At 48.7% G+C, this 12,641-nt stretch overlaps 32 non-coding genes across 32 annotated transcripts; all 32 read right to left on the bottom strand.

Annotated features, from left to right (window-relative positions):
* Positions 1-11: 11 nt before the first annotated feature.
* On the bottom strand, positions 12-84 carry trnav-aac (transfer RNA valine (anticodon AAC)). The gene has a single exon. It is a non-coding gene; the product is annotated as a tRNA-Val (tRNA).
* Positions 85-319: 235 nt separating this feature from the next.
* Positions 320-392, bottom strand: trnav-uac (transfer RNA valine (anticodon UAC)). The gene has a single exon. It is a non-coding gene; the product is annotated as a tRNA-Val (tRNA).
* Positions 393-653: 261 nt separating this feature from the next.
* Positions 654-726, bottom strand: trnav-cac (transfer RNA valine (anticodon CAC)). Its single transcript has one exon. It is a non-coding gene; the product is annotated as a tRNA-Val (tRNA).
* Positions 727-847: 121 nt separating this feature from the next.
* On the bottom strand, positions 848-920 carry trnav-aac (transfer RNA valine (anticodon AAC)). The gene has a single exon. It is a non-coding gene; the product is annotated as a tRNA-Val (tRNA).
* Positions 921-2,123: 1,203 nt separating this feature from the next.
* Positions 2,124-2,196, bottom strand: trnav-uac (transfer RNA valine (anticodon UAC)). Its single transcript has one exon. It is a non-coding gene; the product is annotated as a tRNA-Val (tRNA).
* A 261-nt stretch (positions 2,197-2,457) lies between these two features.
* trnav-cac (transfer RNA valine (anticodon CAC)) lies at positions 2,458-2,530 on the bottom strand. The gene has a single exon. It is a non-coding gene; the product is annotated as a tRNA-Val (tRNA).
* Positions 2,531-2,931: 401 nt separating this feature from the next.
* trnav-uac (transfer RNA valine (anticodon UAC)) lies at positions 2,932-3,004 on the bottom strand. The gene has a single exon. It is a non-coding gene; the product is annotated as a tRNA-Val (tRNA).
* Positions 3,005-3,265: 261 nt separating this feature from the next.
* On the bottom strand, positions 3,266-3,338 carry trnav-cac (transfer RNA valine (anticodon CAC)). The gene has a single exon. It is a non-coding gene; the product is annotated as a tRNA-Val (tRNA).
* Positions 3,339-3,459: 121 nt separating this feature from the next.
* On the bottom strand, positions 3,460-3,532 carry trnav-aac (transfer RNA valine (anticodon AAC)). The gene has a single exon. It is a non-coding gene; the product is annotated as a tRNA-Val (tRNA).
* A 93-nt stretch (positions 3,533-3,625) lies between these two features.
* trnav-aac (transfer RNA valine (anticodon AAC)) lies at positions 3,626-3,698 on the bottom strand. Its single transcript has one exon. It is a non-coding gene; the product is annotated as a tRNA-Val (tRNA).
* Positions 3,699-3,933: 235 nt separating this feature from the next.
* Positions 3,934-4,006, bottom strand: trnav-uac (transfer RNA valine (anticodon UAC)). Its single transcript has one exon. It is a non-coding gene; the product is annotated as a tRNA-Val (tRNA).
* Positions 4,007-4,267: 261 nt separating this feature from the next.
* Positions 4,268-4,340, bottom strand: trnav-cac (transfer RNA valine (anticodon CAC)). The gene has a single exon. It is a non-coding gene; the product is annotated as a tRNA-Val (tRNA).
* Positions 4,341-4,461: 121 nt separating this feature from the next.
* trnav-aac (transfer RNA valine (anticodon AAC)) lies at positions 4,462-4,534 on the bottom strand. Its single transcript has one exon. It is a non-coding gene; the product is annotated as a tRNA-Val (tRNA).
* A 93-nt stretch (positions 4,535-4,627) lies between these two features.
* trnav-aac (transfer RNA valine (anticodon AAC)) lies at positions 4,628-4,700 on the bottom strand. The gene has a single exon. It is a non-coding gene; the product is annotated as a tRNA-Val (tRNA).
* Positions 4,701-5,428: 728 nt separating this feature from the next.
* trnav-cac (transfer RNA valine (anticodon CAC)) lies at positions 5,429-5,501 on the bottom strand. Its single transcript has one exon. It is a non-coding gene; the product is annotated as a tRNA-Val (tRNA).
* A 401-nt stretch (positions 5,502-5,902) lies between these two features.
* On the bottom strand, positions 5,903-5,975 carry trnav-uac (transfer RNA valine (anticodon UAC)). Its single transcript has one exon. It is a non-coding gene; the product is annotated as a tRNA-Val (tRNA).
* Positions 5,976-6,236: 261 nt separating this feature from the next.
* Positions 6,237-6,309, bottom strand: trnav-cac (transfer RNA valine (anticodon CAC)). The gene has a single exon. It is a non-coding gene; the product is annotated as a tRNA-Val (tRNA).
* A 121-nt stretch (positions 6,310-6,430) lies between these two features.
* On the bottom strand, positions 6,431-6,503 carry trnav-aac (transfer RNA valine (anticodon AAC)). Its single transcript has one exon. It is a non-coding gene; the product is annotated as a tRNA-Val (tRNA).
* Positions 6,504-6,596: 93 nt separating this feature from the next.
* On the bottom strand, positions 6,597-6,669 carry trnav-aac (transfer RNA valine (anticodon AAC)). Its single transcript has one exon. It is a non-coding gene; the product is annotated as a tRNA-Val (tRNA).
* A 734-nt stretch (positions 6,670-7,403) lies between these two features.
* Positions 7,404-7,476, bottom strand: trnav-cac (transfer RNA valine (anticodon CAC)). Its single transcript has one exon. It is a non-coding gene; the product is annotated as a tRNA-Val (tRNA).
* A 427-nt stretch (positions 7,477-7,903) lies between these two features.
* trnav-cac (transfer RNA valine (anticodon CAC)) lies at positions 7,904-7,976 on the bottom strand. The gene has a single exon. It is a non-coding gene; the product is annotated as a tRNA-Val (tRNA).
* Positions 7,977-8,097: 121 nt separating this feature from the next.
* On the bottom strand, positions 8,098-8,170 carry trnav-aac (transfer RNA valine (anticodon AAC)). Its single transcript has one exon. It is a non-coding gene; the product is annotated as a tRNA-Val (tRNA).
* Positions 8,171-8,740: 570 nt separating this feature from the next.
* Positions 8,741-8,813, bottom strand: trnav-cac (transfer RNA valine (anticodon CAC)). The gene has a single exon. It is a non-coding gene; the product is annotated as a tRNA-Val (tRNA).
* Positions 8,814-9,213: 400 nt separating this feature from the next.
* On the bottom strand, positions 9,214-9,286 carry trnav-cac (transfer RNA valine (anticodon CAC)). Its single transcript has one exon. It is a non-coding gene; the product is annotated as a tRNA-Val (tRNA).
* Positions 9,287-9,545: 259 nt separating this feature from the next.
* Positions 9,546-9,618, bottom strand: trnav-aac (transfer RNA valine (anticodon AAC)). The gene has a single exon. It is a non-coding gene; the product is annotated as a tRNA-Val (tRNA).
* A 235-nt stretch (positions 9,619-9,853) lies between these two features.
* On the bottom strand, positions 9,854-9,926 carry trnav-uac (transfer RNA valine (anticodon UAC)). Its single transcript has one exon. It is a non-coding gene; the product is annotated as a tRNA-Val (tRNA).
* Positions 9,927-10,187: 261 nt separating this feature from the next.
* trnav-cac (transfer RNA valine (anticodon CAC)) lies at positions 10,188-10,260 on the bottom strand. The gene has a single exon. It is a non-coding gene; the product is annotated as a tRNA-Val (tRNA).
* Positions 10,261-10,381: 121 nt separating this feature from the next.
* trnav-aac (transfer RNA valine (anticodon AAC)) lies at positions 10,382-10,454 on the bottom strand. Its single transcript has one exon. It is a non-coding gene; the product is annotated as a tRNA-Val (tRNA).
* Positions 10,455-10,876: 422 nt separating this feature from the next.
* trnav-aac (transfer RNA valine (anticodon AAC)) lies at positions 10,877-10,949 on the bottom strand. The gene has a single exon. It is a non-coding gene; the product is annotated as a tRNA-Val (tRNA).
* A 708-nt stretch (positions 10,950-11,657) lies between these two features.
* Positions 11,658-11,730, bottom strand: trnav-uac (transfer RNA valine (anticodon UAC)). The gene has a single exon. It is a non-coding gene; the product is annotated as a tRNA-Val (tRNA).
* A 261-nt stretch (positions 11,731-11,991) lies between these two features.
* On the bottom strand, positions 11,992-12,064 carry trnav-cac (transfer RNA valine (anticodon CAC)). Its single transcript has one exon. It is a non-coding gene; the product is annotated as a tRNA-Val (tRNA).
* Positions 12,065-12,465: 401 nt separating this feature from the next.
* On the bottom strand, positions 12,466-12,538 carry trnav-uac (transfer RNA valine (anticodon UAC)). Its single transcript has one exon. It is a non-coding gene; the product is annotated as a tRNA-Val (tRNA).
* Between the last annotated feature and the right edge of the window lie 103 nt (positions 12,539-12,641).

Here is a 12,641-nt window from a genome sequence, read left to right as displayed (position 1 = left end):
AAGCCAAGCGCTGTTTCTGCTCGGTTTCGAACCGAGGACCTTTCGCGTGTTAGGCGAACGTGATGACCACTACACTACAGAAACCTCACATTGCTCGCCGGTGCTTTTTCGAACACAGCATCGTCCCATGATCTGCCCCGTGAGCAGAGTGACAGTCAATGCAAATTCCACAAACAGGACAGAGCTCCTTCGGCATGACAGTCTGCCTAGAGCTCCTTAGTACGATTGCCATCACCCAGCTCAAAAGTAAGGACTCTGTAGCGTGGACATCCTCTTACTGGAGAGCCATTTTAGAATGTATATTTCAAAAACCTCCACTTGTTTCCGCCCAGTTTCGAACTGGGGACCTTTCGCGTGTAAAGCGAACGTGATAACCACTACACTACGGAAACCTGAGGACGAACGCATTCCGATCGTTTTTAGCGCACGCTTGTCGACAACGACTGAAACGACAGACTGAGCAGTGCTCTTAAACCGGCAAAGGGCTGCTACTTTTAGTAGCAAACCAACTGTTTTGCCATTACAGGAGACCTCACTGGTCGTTTGTTTTATTTTCGTTCTCTTTTGAAGAGTTTACACCGCAAATTGCGCAGCAAGAGTGCCGATCTGCTCAAAAGAAATCCCCTCAGGAAATTTTGGCAAAAGCAACACACTGTTTCCGCCCAGTTTCGAACTGGGGACCTTTCGCGTGTGAGGCGAACGTGATAACCACTACACTACGGAAACCTGTCTTTTGGAAGCAGACAGAAAGCTTCTGGTGCATACTTCTTAAAAGGGGTAAAAGGAAGATGAGGTAAATCCTACTGGTGTCGCAAACAGTTTATAATTTCTGTCAAAAGCCAAGCGTTGTTTCTGCTCGGTTTCGAACCGAGGACCTTTCGCGTGTTAGGCGAACGTGATGACCACTACACTACAGAAACCTCACAACGGCCCTCGGGTGCTTTTTCAAAGACAGGATCGTCCCATGATCTGCCCCGCAAGCAGAGCGAGAGAGAAGGAGAGAGAGACCGTCTGTGTAAATTCCACAAACAACAGGAGAGCGCACATTCAGAATGACAGTCTGCATAGAGCTCCTTTTTACGATTGCCTTCAGCCAGCTCAAAGGTAAGATCTTTGGAGCGTGGACATCCTCTTACTGGAGAGCCATTTCACCATGTGTCTTAAAAAACCTCCGTTTGTTTCTGCCCAGTTTCGAACTGGGGACCTTTCGCGTGTGAGGCGGACGTGATGACCACTACACTACGGAAACCTGTCACGTGCGGCCACCGAGAGAAGACTTAAAAGAGTGCTAAATCCTCCTAGCGTCGCAAACAGTGCATATTTTCTGTCAAAAGCCAAGCGCTGTTTCTGCTCGGTTTCGAACCGAGGACCTTTCGCGTGTTAGGCGAACGTGATGACCACTACACTTCAGAAACCTCACAACTGTCCTCGGGTGCTTTTTCGAACACAGGATCATCCCATGATCTGCCCCGCGAGCAGAGTGACAGTCAATGCAAATTCCACAAACAGGACAGAGCTCCTTCGGCATGACAGTCTGCCTAGAGCTCCTTAGTACGATTGCCATCACCCAGCTCAAAAGTAAGGTCTTTGGAGCGTGGACATCCTCTTACTGGAGAGCCATTTCAGCATGTGTCTTAAAAAACCTCGGTTTGTTTCCGCCCAGTTTCAAACTGGGGACCTTTCGCGTGTGAGGCGAACGTGATAACCACTACACTACGGAAACCTGTCGCGTGCTGCTACCGAGAGAAGACTTAAAAGAGTGCTAAATCCTCCTAGCGTCGCAAACAGTGCATACTTTCTGTCAAAAGCCAAGCGCTGTTTCTGCTCGTTTCGAACCGAGGACCTTTCGCGTGTTAGGCGAACGTGATGACCACTACACTACAGAAACCTCACATTGCTCGCCGGTGCTTTTTCGAACACAGGATCGTCCCATGATCTGCCCCGCGAGCAGAGTGACAGTCAATGCAAATTCCACAAACAGGACAGAGCTCCTTCGGCATGACAGTCTGCCTAGAGCTCCTTAGTACGATTGCCATCACCCAGCTCAAAAGTAAGGACTCTGTAGCGTGGACATCCTCTTACTGGAGAGCCATTTTAGAATGTATATTTCAAAAACCTCCACTTGTTTCCGCCCAGTTTCGAACTGGGGACCTTTCGCGTGTAAAGCGAACGTGATAACCACTACACTACGGAAACCTGAGGGCGAATGCATTCCGATCGTTTTTAGCGCACGCTTGTCGACAACGACTGAAACGACAGACTGAGCAGTGCTCTTAAACCGGCAAAGGGCTGCTACTTTTAGTAGCAAACCAACTGTTTTGCCATTACAGGAGACCTCACTGGTCGTTTGTTTTATTTTCGTTCTCTTTTGAAGAGTTTACACCGCAAATTGCGCAGCAAGAGTGCCGATCTGCTCAAAAGAAATCCCCTCAGGAAATTTTGGCAAAAGCGACTCACTGTTTCCGCCCAGTTTCGAACTGGGGACCTTTCGCGTGTGAGGCGAACGTGATAACCACTACACTACGGAAACCTGTCAGGTGCAGCCACCGAGAGAAGACTTAAAAGAGTGCTAAATCCTCCTAGCGTCGCAAACAGTGCATATTTTCTGTCAAAAGACAAGCGCTGTTTCTGCTCGGTTTCGAACCGAGGACCTTTCGCGTGTTAGGCAAACGTGATGACCACTACACTACAGAAACCTCACATTGCTCGCCGGTGCTTTTTCGAACACAGGATCATCCCATGATCTGCCCCGCGAGCAGAGTGACAGTCAATGCAAATTCCACAAACAGGACAGAGCTCCTTCGGCATGACAGTCTGCCTAGAGCTCCTTAGTACGATTGCCATCACCCAGCTCAAAAGTAAGGACTCTGTAGCGTGGACATTCTCTTACTGGAGAGCCATTTTAGAATGTATATTTCAAAAACCTCCACTTGTTTCCGCCCAGTTTCGAACTGGGGACCTTTCGCGTGTAAAGCGAACATGATAACCACTACACTACGGAAACCTGAGGGCCAACGCATTCCGATCGTTTTTAGCGCACGCTTGTCGACAACGACTGAAACGACAGACTGAGCAGTGCTCTTAAACCGGCAAAGGGCTGCTACTTTTAGTAGCAAACCAACTGTTTTGCCATTACAGGAGACCTCACTGGTCGTTTGTTTTATTTTCGTTCTCTTTTGAAGAGTTTACACCGCGAATTGCGCAGCAAGAGTGCAGATCTGCTCAAAAGAAATCCCCTCAGGAAATTTTGGCAAAAGCGACTCACTGTTTCCGCCCAGTTTCGAACTGGGGACCTTTCGCGTGTGAGGCGAACGTGATAACCACTACACTACGGAAACCTGTCTTTTGGAAGCAGACAGAAAGCTTCTGGTGCATACTTCTTAAAAGGGGTAAAAGGAAGATGAGGTAAATCCTACTGGTGTCGCAAACAGTTTATATTTTCTGTCAAAAGCCAAGCGTTGTTTCTGCTCGGTTTCGAACCGAGGACCTTTCGCGTGTTAGGCGAACGTGATGACCACTACACTACAGAAACCTGTCACGTGCGGCCACCGAGAGAAGACTTAAAAGAGTGCTAAATCCTCCTAGCGTCGCAAACAGTGCATATTTTCTGTCAAAAGCCAAGCGCTGTTTCTGCTCGGTTTCGAACCGAGGACCTTTCGCGTGTTAGGCGAACGTGATGACCACTACACTACAGAAACCTCACGTTGCTCGCCGGTGCTTTTTCGAACACAGGATCATCCCATGATCTGCCCCGCGAGCAGAGTGACAGTCAATGCAAATTCCACAAACAGGACAGAGCTCCTTCGGCATGACAGTCTGCCTAGAGCTCCTTAGTACGATTGCCATCACCCAGCTCATAAGTAAGGACTCTGTAGCGTGGACATCCTCTTACTGGAGAGCCATTTTAGAATGTATATTTCAAAAACCTCCACTTGTTTCCACCCAGTTTCGAACTGGGGACCTTTCGCGTGTAAAGCGAACGTGATAACCACTACACTACGGAAACCTGAGGGCCAACGCATTCCGATCGTTTTTAGCGCACGCTTGTCGACAACGACTGAAACGACAGACTGAGCAGTGCTCTTAAACCGGCAAAGGGCTGCTACTTTTAGTAGCAAACCAACTGTTTTGCCATTACAGGAGACCTCACTGGTCGTTTGTTTTATTTTCGTTCTCTTTTGAAGAGTTTACACCGCAAATTGCGCAGCAAGAGTGCAGATCTGCTCAAAAGAAATCCCCTCAGGAAATTTTGGCAAAAGCGACTCACTGTTTCCGCCCAGTTTCGAACTGGGGACCTTTCGCGTGTGAGGCGAACGTGATAACCACTACACTACGGAAACCTGTCTTTTGGAAGCAGACAGAAAGCTTCTGGTGCATACTTCTTAAAAGGGGTAAAAGGAAAATGAGGTAAATCCTACTGGTGTCGCAAACAGTTTATATTTTCTGTCAAAAGCCAAGCGTTGTTTCTGCTCGGTTTCGAACCGAGGACCTTTCGCGTGTTAGGCGAACGTGATGACCACTACACTACAGAAACCTGTCACGTGCGGCCACCGAGAGAAGACTTAAAAGAGTGCTAAATCCTCCTAGCGTCGCAAACAGTGCATATTTTCTGTCAAAAGCCAAGCGCTGTTTCTGCTCGGTTTCGAACCGAGGACCTTTCGCGTGTTAGGCGAACGTGATGACCACTACACTACAGAAACCTCACAACGGTCCTCGGGTGCTTTTTCGAAGACAGGATCGTCCCAGGATCTGCCCCGCAAGCAGAGCGAGAGAGAGGGAGAGAGAGACCGTCTGTGTAAATTCCACAAACAACAGGAGAGCGCACATTCAGAATGACAGTCTGCATAGAGCTCCTTTTTACGATTGCCTTCAGCCAGCTAAAAGGTAAGGTCTTTGGAGCATGGACATCCTCTTACTGGAGAGCCATTTCAGCATTTGTCTTAAAAAACCTCCGTTTGTTTCCGCCCAGTTTCGAACTGGGGACCTTTCGCGTGTGAGGCAGACGTGATAACCACTACACTACGGAAACCTGTCACGTGCAGCCACCGAGAGAAGACTTAAAAGAGTGCTAAATCCTCCTAGCGTCTCAAACAGTGCATATTTTCTGTCAAAAGCCAAGCGCTGTTTCTGCTCGGTTTCGAACCGAGGACCTTTCGCGTGTTAGGCGAACGTGATGACCACTACACTACGGAAACCTCACATCGCTCGCCGGTGCTTTTTGAACACAGGATCGTCCCATGATCTGCCCCGCGAGCAGAGTGACAGTCAATGCAAATTCCACAAACAGGACAGAGCTCCTTCGGCATGACAGTCTGCCTAGAGCTCCTTAGTACGATTGCCATCACCCAGCTCAAAAGTAAGGTCTTTGGAGCGTGGACATCCTCTTACTGGAGAGCCATTTCAGCATGTGTCTTAAAAAACCTCAGTTTGTTTCCGCCCAGTTTCGAACTGGGGACCTTTCGCGTGTGAGGCGAACGTGATAACCACTACACTACGGAAACCTGTCGCGTGCTGCCACCGAGAGAAGACTTAAAAGAGTGCTAAATCCTCCTAGCGTCGCAAACAGTGCATATTTTCTGTCAAGAGCCAAGCGCTGTTTCTGCTCGGTTTCGAACCGAGGACCTTTCGCGTGTTAGGCGAACGTGATGACCACTACACTACAGATACCTCACATTGCTCGCCGGTGCTTTTTCGAACACAGGATCGTCCCATGATCTGCCCCGCGAGCAGAGTGACAGTCAATGCAAATTCCTCAAACAGGACAGAGCTCCTTCGGCATGACAGTCTGCCTAGAGTTCCTTAGTACGATTGCCATCACCCAGCTCAAAAGTAAGGACTCTGTAGCGTGGACATCCTCTTACTGGAGAGCCATTTTAGAATGTATATTTCAAAAACCTCCACTTGTTTCCGCCCAGTTTCGAAATGGGGACCTTTCGCGTGTAAAGCGAACGTGAAAACCACTACACTACGGAAACCTGAGGGCGAATGCATTCCGATCGTTTTTAGCGCACGCTTGTCGACAACGACTGAAACGACAGACTGAGCAGTGCTCTTAAACCGGCAAAGGGCTGCTACTTTTAGTAGCAAACCAACTGTTTTGCCATTACAGGAGACCTCACTGGTCGTTTGTTTTATTTTCGTTCTCTTTTGAAGAGTTTACACCGCAAATTGCGCAGCAAGAGTGCCGATCTGCTCAAAAGAAATCCCCTCAGGAAATTTTGGCAAAAGCAACTCACTGTTTCCGCCCAGTTTCGAACTGGGGACCTTTCGCGTGTGAGGCGAACGTGATAACCACTACACTACGGAAACCTGTCTTTTGGAAGCAGACAGAAAGCTTCTGGTGCATACTTCTTAAAAGGGGTAAAAGGAAGATGAGGTAAATCCTACTGGTGTCGCAAACAGTTTATATTTTCTGTCAAAAGCCAAGCGTTGTTTCTGCTCGGTTTCGAACCGAGGACCTTTCGCGTGTTAGGCGAACGTGATGACCACTACACTACAGAAACCTGTCATGTGCGGCCACCGAGAGAAGACTTAAAAGAGTGCTAAATCCTCCTAGCGTCGCAAACAGTGCATATTTTCTGTCAAAAGCCAAGCGCTGTTTCTGCTCGGTTTCGAACCGAGGACCTTTCGCGTGTTAGGCGAACGTGATGACCACTACACTACAGAAACCTCACATCGCTCGCCAGTGCTTTTTCGAACACAGGATCATCCCATGATCTGCCCCGTGAGCAGAGTGACAGTCAATGCAAATTCCACAAACAGGACAGAGCTCCTTCGGCATGACAGTCTGCCTAGAGCTCCTTAGTACGATTGCCATCACCCAGCTCAAAAGTAAGGTCTTTGGAGCGTGGACATCCTCTTACTGGAGAGTCATTTCAGCATGTGTCTTAAAAAACCTCAGTTTGTTTCCGCCCAGTTTCGAACTGGGGACCTTTCGCGTGTGAGGCGAACATGATAACCACTTCACTACGGAAACCTGTCAGGTGCGGCCACCGAGAGAAGACTTAAAAGAGTGCTAAATCCTCCTAGCGTCGCAAACAGTGCATATTTTCTGTCAAAAGCCAAGCGCTGTTTCTGCTCGGTTTCGAACCGAGGACCTTTCGCGTGTTAGGCGAACGTGATGACCACTACACTACGGAAACCTGAGGGCGAATGCATTCCGATCGTTTTTAGCGCACGCTTGTCGACAACGACTGAAACGACAGACTGAGCAGTGCTCTTAAACCGGCAAAGGGCTGCTACTTTTAGTAGCAAACCAACTGTTTTGCCATTACAGGAGACCTCACTGGTCGTTTGTTTTATTTTCGTTCTCTTTTGAAGAGTTTACACCGCAAATTGCGCAGCAAGAGTGCCGATCTGCTCAAAAGAAATCCCCTCAGGAAATTTTGGCAAAAGCGACTCACTGTTTCCGCCCAGTTTCGAACTGGGGACCTTTCGCGTGTGAGGCGAACGTGATAACCACTACACTACGGAAACCTGTCAGGTGCGGCCACCGAGAGAAGACTTAAAAGAGTGCTAAATCCTCCTAGCGTCGCAAACAGTGCATATTTTCTGTCAAAAGCCAAGCGCTGTTTCTGCTCGGTTTCGAACCGAGGACCTTTCGCGTGTTAGGCGAACGTGATGACCACTACACTACGGAAACCTGAGGGCGAATGCATTCCGATCGTTTTTAGCGCACGCTTGTCGACAACGACTGAAACGACAGACTGAGCAGTGCTCTTAAACCGGCAAAGGGCTGCTACTTTTAGTAGCAAACCAACTGTTTTGCCATTACAGGAGACCTCACTGGTCGTTTGTTTTATTTTCGTTCTCTTTTGAAGAGTTTACACCGCAAATTGCGCAGCAAGAGTGCCGATCTGCTCAAAAGAAATCCCCTCAGGAAATTTTGGCAAAAGCGACTCACTGTTTCCGCCCAGTTTCGAACTGGGGACCTTTCGCGTGTGAGGCGAACGTGATAACCACTACACTACGGAAACCTGTCTTTTGGAAGCAGACAGAAAGCTTCTGGTGCATACTTCTTAAAAGGGGTAAAAGGAAGATGAGGTAAATCCTACTGGTGTCGCAAACAGTTTATATTTTCTGTCAAAAGCCAAGCGTTGTTTCTGCTCGGTTTCGAACCGAGGACCTTTCGCGTGTTAGGCGAACGTGATGACCACTACACTACAGAAACCTCACAACGGTCCTCGGGTGCTTTTTCGAACACAGGATCATCCCATGATCTGCCCCGCGAGCAGAGTGACAGTCAATGCAAATTCCACAAACAGGACAGAGCTCCTTCGGCATGACAGTCTGCCTAGAGCTCCTTAGTACGATTGCCATCACCCAGCTCAAAAGTAAGGACTCTGTAGCGTGGACATCCTCTTACTGGAGAGCCATTTTAGAATGTATATTTCAAAAACCTCCACTTGTTTCCGCCCAGTTTCGAACTGGGGACCTTTCGCGTGTGAAGCGAACGTGATAACCACTACACTACGGAAACCTGAGGGCAAATGCATTCCGATCGTTTTTAGCGCACGCTTGTCGACAACGACTGAAACGACAGACTGAGCAGTGCTCTTAAACTGGCAAAGGGCTGCTACTTTTAGTAGCAAACCAACTGTTTTGCCATTACAGGAGACCTCACTGGTCGTTTGTTTTATTTTCGTTCTCTTTTGAAGAGTTTACACCGCAAATTGCGCAGCAAGAGTGCCGATCTGCTCAAAAGAAATCCCCTCAGGAAATTTTTGCAAAAGCGACTCACTGTTTCCGCCCAGTTTCGAACTGGGGACCTTTCGCGTGTGAGGCGAACGTGATAACCACTACACTACGGAAACCTGTCACGTGCGGTTACCGAGAGAAGACTTAAAAGAGTGCTAAATCCTCCTAGCGTCGCAAACAGTGCATATTTTCTGTCAAAAGCCAAGCGCTGTTCCTGCTCGGTTTCGAACCGAGGACCTTTCGCGTGTTAGGCGAACGTGATGACCACTACACTACAGAAACCTCACATCACTCGCCAGTGCTTTTTCGAACACAGGATCATCCCATGATCTGCCCCGCGAGCAGAGTGACAGTCAATGCAAATTCCACAAACAGGACAGAGCTCCTTCTGCATGACAGTCTGCCTAGAGCTCCTTAGTACGATTGCCATCACCCAGCTCAAAAGTAAGGTCTTTGGAGCATGGACATCCTCTTACTGGAGAGCCATTTCAGCATGTGTCTTAAAAAACCTCAGTTTGTTTCCGCCCAGTTTCGAACTGGGGACCTTTCGCGTGTGAGGCGAACGTGATAACCACTACACTACGGAAACCTGTCACGTGCGGTTACCGAGAGAAGACTTAAAAGAGTGCTAAATCCTCCTAGCGTCGCAAACAGTGCATATTTTCTGTCAAAAGCCAAGCGCTGTTTCTGCTCGGTTTCGAACCGAGGACCTTTCGCGTGTTAGGCGAACGCGATGACCATTACACTACAGAAACCTGTCACGTGCGACCACCGAGAGAAGACTTAAAAGAGTGCTAAATCCTCCTAGCGTCGCAAACAGTGCATATTTTCTGTCGAAAGCCAAGCGCTGTTTCTGCTCGGTTTCGAACCGAGGACCTTTCGCGTGTTAGGCGAACGTGATGACCACTACACTACAGAAACCTCACATTGCTCGCCGGTGCTTTTTCGAACACAGCATCGTCCCATGATCTGCCCCGTGAGCAGAGTGACAGTCAATGCAAATTCCACAAACAGGACAGAGCTCCTTCGGCATGACAGTCTGCCTAGAGCTCCTTAGTACGATTGCCATCACCCAGCTCAAAAGTAAGGACTCTGTAGCGTGGACATCCTCTTACTGGAGAGCCATTTTAGAATGTATATTTCAAAAACCTCCACTTGTTTCCGCCCAGTTTCGAACTGGGGACCTTTCGCGTGTAAAGCGAACGTGATAACCACTACACTACGGAAACCTGAGGACGAACGCATTCCGATCGTTTTTAGCGCACGCTTGTCGACAACGACTGAAACGACAGACTGAGCAGTGCTCTTAAACCGGCAAAGGGCTGCTACTTTTAGTAGCAAACCAACTGTTTTGCCATTACAGGAGACCTCACTGGTCGTTTGTTTTATTTTCGTTCTCTTTTGAAGAGTTTACACCGCAAATTGCGCAGCAAGAGTGCCGATCTGCTCAAAAGAAATCCCCTCAGGAAATTTTGGCAAAAGCAACACACTGTTTCCGCCCAGTTTCGAACTGGGGACCTTTCGCGTGTGAGGCGAACGTGATAACCACTACACTACGGAAACCTGTCTTTTGGAAGCAGACAGAAAGCTTCTGGTGCATACTTCTTAAAAGGGGTAAAAGGAAGATGAGGTAAATCCTACTGGTGTCGCAAACAGTTTATAATTTCTGTCAAAAGCCAAGCGTTGTTTCTGCTCGGTTTCGAACCGAGGACCTTTCGCGTGTTAGGCGAACGTGATGACCACTACACTACAGAAACCTCACAACGGCCCTCGGGTGCTTTTTCAAAGACAGGATCGTCCCATGATCTGCCCCGCAAGCAGAGCGAGAGAGAAGGAGAGAGAGACCGTCTGTGTAAATTCCACAAACAACAGGAGAGCGCACATTCAGAATGACAGTCTGCATAGAGCTCCTTTTTACGATTGCCTTCAGCCAGCTCAAAGGTAAGATCTTTGGAGCGTGGACATCCTCTTACTGGAGAGCCATTTCACCATGTGTCTTAAAAAACCTCCGTTTGTTTCTGCCCAGTTTCGAACTGGGGACCTTTCGCGTGTGAGGCGGACGTGATGACCACTACACTACGGAAACCTGTCACGTGCGGCCACCGAGAGAAGACTTAAAAGAGTGCTAAATCCTCCTAGCGTCGCAAACAGTGCATATTTTCTGTCAAAAGCCAAGCGCTGTTTCTGCTCGGTTTCGAACCGAGGACCTTTCGCGTGTTAGGCGAACGTGATGACCACTACACTACAGAAACCTCACAACGGTCCTCGGGTGCTTTTTCGAACACAGGATCATCCCATGATCTGCCCCGCGAGCAGAGTGACAGTCAATGCAAATTCCACAAACAGGACAGAGCTCCTTCGGCATGACAGTCTGCCTAGAGCTCCTTAGTACGATTGCCATCACCCAGCTCAAAAGTAAGGTCTTTGGAGCGTGGACATCCTCTTACTGGAGAGCCATTTCAGCATGTGTCTTAAAAAACCTCAGTTTGTTTCCGCCCAGTTTCAAACTGGGGACCTTTCGCGTGTGAGGCGAACGTGATAACCACTACACTACGGAAACCTGTCGCGTGCTGCCACCGAGAGAAGACTTAAAAGAGTGCTAAATCCTCCTAGCGTCGCAAACAGTGCATATTTTCTGTCAAAAGCCAAGCGCTGTTTCTGCTCGTTTCGAACCGAGGACCTTTCGCGTGTTAGGCGAACGTGATGACCACTACACTACAGAAACCTCACATTGCTCGCCGGTGCTTTTTCGAACACAGGATCGTCCCATGATCTGCCCCGCGAGCAGAGTGACAGTCAATGCAAATTCCACAAACAGGACAGAGCTCCTTCGGCATGACAGTCTGCCTAGAGCTCCTTAGTACGATTGCCATCACCCAGCTCAAAAGTAAGGACTCTGTAGCGTGGACATCCTCTTACTGGAGAGCCATTTTAGAATGTATATTTCAAAAACCTCCACTTGTTTCCGCCCAGTTTCGAACTGGGGACCTTTCGCGTGTAAAGCGAACGTGATAACCACTACACTACGGAAACCTGAGGGCGAATGCATTCCGATCGTTTTTAGCGCACGCTTGTCGACAACGACTGAAACGACAGACTGAGCAGTGCTCTTAAACCGGCAAAGGGCTGCTACTTTTAGTAGCAAACCAACTGTTTTGCCATTACAGGAGACCTCACTGGTCGTTTGTTTTATTTTCGTTCTCTTTTGAAGAGTTTACACCGCAAATTGCGCAGCAAGAGTGCCGATCTGCTGAAAAGAAATCCCCTCAGGAAATTTTGGCAAAAGCGACTCACTGTTTCCGCCCAGTTTCGAACTGGGGACCTTTCGCGTGTGAGGCGAACGTGATAACCACTACACTACGGAAACCTGTCAGGTGCAGCCACCGAGAGAAGACTTAAAAGAGTGCTAAATCCTCCTAGCGTCGCAAACAGTGCATATTTTCTGTCAAAAGACAAGCGCTGTTTCTGCTCGGTTTCGAACCGAGGACCTTTCGCGTGTTAGGCAAACGTGATGACCACTACACTACAGAAACCTCACATTGCTCGCCGGTGCTTTTTCGAACACAGGATCGTCCCATGATCTGCCCCGCGAGCAGAGTGACAGTCAATGCAAATTCCACAAACAGGACACAGCTCCTTCGGCATGACAGTCTGCCTAGATCTCCTTAGTACGATTGCCATCACCCAGCTCATAAGTAAGGACTCTGTAGCGTGGACATCCTCTTACTGGAGAGCCATTTTAGAATGTATATTTCAAAAACCTCCACTTGTTTCCACCCAGTTTCGAACTGGGGACCTTTCGCGTGTAAAGCGAACGTGATAACCACTACACTACGGAAACCTGAGGGCCAACGCATTCCGATCGTTTTTAGCGCACGCTTGTCGACAACGACTGAAACGACAGACTGAGCAGTGCTCTTAAACCGGCAAAGGGCTGCTACTTT

The sequence above is a fragment of the Chanodichthys erythropterus genome, unplaced genomic scaffold, assembly GCF_024489055.1.
Source record: "Chanodichthys erythropterus isolate Z2021 unplaced genomic scaffold, ASM2448905v1 ctg000380_np12, whole genome shotgun sequence".
NCBI lineage: Eukaryota > Metazoa > Chordata > Actinopteri > Cypriniformes > Xenocyprididae > Chanodichthys > Chanodichthys erythropterus.
Note: the sequence above shows the minus strand (reverse complement) of the source record. Positions and strands in the feature narration are given on the sequence as shown.